This window comes from Benincasa hispida, chromosome 9 (assembly GCF_009727055.1).
Source record: "Benincasa hispida cultivar B227 chromosome 9, ASM972705v1, whole genome shotgun sequence".
Classification (NCBI taxonomy): domain Eukaryota; kingdom Viridiplantae; phylum Streptophyta; class Magnoliopsida; order Cucurbitales; family Cucurbitaceae; genus Benincasa; species Benincasa hispida.
The window spans coordinates 65076923-65081712 of record NC_052357.1 but is presented as its reverse complement, the minus strand read 5'-3'; positions in this window follow the sequence as shown (position 1 = coordinate 65081712).

Here is a 4790-nt window from a genome sequence, read left to right as displayed (position 1 = left end):
CTGCCACAGCTGAGACGACGTGCCCGGTGCCTACTCGCATTGTCATCTCACCAGCCTCAAGCTGCCCCCAGGATCTAATTCCCTGAAAAGAAGAACAAACATGGTTAGTGGCCCCAGAGTCTATAATCCAGGCATAATCATCATTCTCCACTAAACAAGTTTCCAAAACCAATAAATCACATTTACCTTGTTTGNGGTTAGTGGCCCCAGAGTCTATAATCCAGGCATAATCATCATTCTCCACTAAACAAGTTTCCAAAACCAATAAATCACATTTACCTTGTTTGGTCTTGGCCTTTGCCTTCTTCCTCTCCTTTAACCAACGTGGGTCGTTCCGCTTCCAGTGTCCATCCTGGTTGTAGTGGAAATATTTTCTTTTTTAAATCGGCGTTGGTTGCCTACCCCGCTGAGCTGCAGGTTATGGGTTAGTCGGTGTCTTCCCCTTCCCCTTACTACCATTTTTTTCTTCCACTTGTTAGTGCTGGAAGAAGAAGGTGCAGACTTAGTTCCTGAGGTCGAATCTCGATGGAACTTTTTAGATGATGAAGCAACATTTGCCTCACGAACTCTCTTCTCCTTGCTGAAAGCAAGGATTGGAATGTCTACAAATCGTTGAGGAGAGTTGTAAGGGTGTAATCAACACTGTTCAGAACAGCGTTGCTTAAACAGTGCAGAAAGCTTTCGGAAATATTTGTAAAATAATGCTAACCTGGCTGCTCTCATCGATGCGAGCCCAATTCATTTTTACCGCATTAAAGTGGACCATCATGTTCAGAACATGTTCTCGAATAGATGTACCTTCCTTCATTTTGGAGTTGAAGATGCACTTTAGAGCGTCATGCTTGAGCTGCCTGGATGGTTGTCTGAACATTCCCTTCAGGGACTCTATGATCTCATGTGCAGTGACCATGGGCTCATGCTTTTTGGCCAGGACGTCGTTCAGGCTGGCTAAGATGTACGCTCGGGCCTTCTCATTCGCCCGTTTTCATCGCTCATACACATCTCGAACGTTTCGAGCAACAGAAAGAGGTGGAATAGGAGAACACTCCTCCGTAAGAACGAATCAGAGGTCATCGATGATAAGTATTGTGAGTATTGAGTTCTTCCAACTAGCGTAGTTGTCGCCAGTTAGTTTGTCGATGACTAAAAGAGCTAAAGTAGCAATTGCCATAATTTAGAAGTTGCTGAAAACAAGAACAAACTAATAAGTCTACTTGCATTACCACTTTTAAGACCAATTTTAGGTTTTAGCAAAATAGTTCTATTGTACCCTAAGTGAAATGACATCTATTTTGCAATGATGCCCCAGCGAGGCAGGACAAAAGTCACCATTGGGGTGATCAAGTGCTCCTTCACTAGGATGAGACATTCTCAACCATTAGATAGAAACAACTCTTGTAACTGATTCTAACAGTCACCATTGTTCGGTTCAGATTTGTTAACATTTAACAATTCTGCGTAAGTGTAACCCCTCATTTTAGGCCATAGAATTCTGCCCTAATGCACCCACCATAGGGAAAAAAGCAGATTAGGACAAGAGACTAAAACAACCTTATCCTTTTCAGGAGATCAGATAAAGAGTTGTGCAAATACTGCTATCCTTTAGGAGGACACTCCCAGGGTGCCTCAAGGCGATGTACAAAACGTTATCCAACCTAATGAGAGAGATCCTGGGATATGTTGTCACACGTTCCGCTCTCACTTACTATGAACATTCTCTCCATTTACCTTAGTATTGACCTACCCAAACACCATCCTTTAGGGGGACACTCCCATGGTGCCACAAGGTCGAGGATAAATCTCATGGTGTGAACTTTAGGGAAAAACGTATAGAGGTTTAAGTGAAGTATCATATACTCCAAGTACCTCCCACTGAATGTTCTACCTAGGGTTTCATTAACTTAGACAATCTGACTACTTATTTTATCTAAGTGTGAGTTTAATTTGCTAAAAAACAACTCTTGCTTTTGATAATTAAACAAGTTTGAATCAAATCTTATTAAACATTTTAACATACTATCATCAAATTTGCATGCATGCATCAAATCTATCTAATTCACCTTTTCAGGTAGGTTCCCAGATAGGGGTGTTCCGTTTCCGTCAGCTTAAATACCCTAGCCTAGACAGAACCCGCCTTAGATAAAAGGTCCCTTATAGATAGATTTGGTACATATTTAATCTTTTATTAGTCAATTTAATCCTATTAAACTGATTAAAATATTAAACTTACATTTCTAATCTCATTAGAACTGTGATCTTAGGTATATCTCAACCAAATTTTAAAACTCTTTTAAAACATGATTAAAACTAAGTGTGCATGCATATCTTTCTTATTGATTTTAGTTCTAATTTCTATTATAACACTTATAAAAAGAAACAACTAAAACTATCCACATTGTTAAGCTAGACTAAGTATTTATAACTTTTATAAATTAACCTATATGTCATGCCTCATGCAATGTTCATTCATTACTATATATAACACTTATATAATTTGTAATGAACCAAACATACATGCTTTCATATACCCTTATGCTATAACACTTATAATATAAAGATAATGTGTGTATATGCTAAATGCATGCATGTATTATAACTCTTATATTATATGATGCATGAGCATGCTTTAAAGTAATTTAATCATGCAAGCTACTATATTATAATTCTTATAATATAAAGATGATGCATGAACAAATGCATAACCTATGGTGAGTTTAAAAACTATATGACATACATTATGACATATAACTAAATATACATCACATGTACATTCATAAAAAATAAATGGACCAGGATGATTAGCCTAAAAAATCGAAAAAGAAAAGCTATTTATTACAAAACCAATGAGCCAAGCAGTTGAAACAGGCGAACTGAGTCTTGAACCACCCGGGTGAAGCTGGTGACGTTAATTTGGTGAACACAGTTATGCGATGCATGTCTTAGGTTGTGCGTTGGTTCTCATACGTCGGTGGTCATGCATTGGAATGGAATGTATGCGTTGATCTCATATGCAATGACCATGCGTTCCTGTCACAAGTTTTCTTGCGCTCTCGCCAAGTATAACGAGAACGCAAGTTTCTCGGGTGATCCGAGGTCGAACTCAGGGGCTTGTAGCTAAATGTTATGCGGTGATGTGTTTTCAGCGAAGAAATAAAAAAATGATGAGGGTTATGAGCTCCTAACTAACAGATTAAGCGGTGGAAGTATGACTGAGAGGTAGAGACACGGCAACTGTTAACGCATAGTAAAATGCATGGAAAAATAGATAAAATGGTAAGGATGCCTTCACTGCAACACTAAGCTTGACCGTTAGGGTAACCCCAGCCAACGCAAGCTATGCGATCATGCTATACACACTTGACGTAGACGCATGTGATGTATATGCGATGGTGTCGATAAGCTTATTTCTAAGCCTCTATATCCCGCTCACATGTTCTCACACATAAGCAATATGACCGTATACCACCATATCCTACTTAAAGGGTGCACACACTATGTAATAGCAAACGGAGCTTATTTCTAAGTTCCCCATTCTTGCTTATGCGATTCAATCCGCTCTCCCGAGACTTAGATTTGGTTTTTAGACTACTCTCCCAAGTATGCCTAAATGATGAATGATGCGCTCATAAGACAAGGTAATCGCATAAACCTGGCTGACGTAAGATTATTCCTATCTCTAGTGAACACTTGCTTACATTGCTTAATGCGACCAACCACTTACCCTTCTGGGCAGTTAGTTGTTGTTGATTCTACTCATGGACAAGCATTGCGTCCGCTTATAGACAAATGTTGCTACAGCTTCACACTAAGCAAATAAGGTTTTCTCACAACACTCGCGCAATGCACACCTCCCGATGGTTTGCTACATGCTTCATATTCATATGTCGCATGATTAAGTATGCGATACTCTAACAATCTTACTCAGTGATGCAATGAAAGTAAAGAATGCTAAGTAAAAGAAGATGGAGATAGAATCGAAGGAAAATATAGAAATTCATTGATCACAAAATGTATTAATTCCTTAAGCCAAAATGTAATACAATGCAAAAATAGAATAGAAATGGAGGGCCAGCAGGAAACAATGTCTTGCTTCCAGCAGATGTGTGTCAAGGCTGCCGGTGGTGTCATGGATGGGTGGTGGAGTAGACTCTCTCGAGCTCTAACTTCGTCGAAGGCTCCAGTCGTCTCTTGGTATGATTGAAGGGATGAAGAACTCTCAAGCTATCTTTTCATGCTTTGGTCCGGATCACAAGAATCCACCCGAAGGTAGAAACTTGGATGATTTGAAATTCTACTCAACGGCTTCTATTTATAAAGCTTGATCGCCGACATAATTTATGGACTTGCTCTGAATCTGACACTCGCGATGAAATGGTCCTTTTTTGAAACTCTGCTGCTAACGGCGTGGTAAGTCAAATGTCAACATCATCTTTTGATACTCTTGAGGTATGCGTTCATATTTGCATTCCACCAACCTTGCGTTCATTCCTCTATTATGGTTATCATTATGTAGCCGCAATCTCTCTGCGATGACCGCATTCGCTTGAGGGCCGTAACTTCTATGCGATGGACGCATGCAGTTGATGGCTGTAACATCCATGCGTCGAATGTATACGTTCGCCTCTGTGATAGAGAGATTCCTCGCATGCGGTCATCTTTGCGATAGCCCGGCTTTCGCGTATGTGTCCACTTCCTGTGTTAGCTACAAAGATATACAATTGAACGCATAATAACGCATAATAGTGGGTTAGCTGAGATTCTTAATGCCGATCGACACAAACTCATTTTCT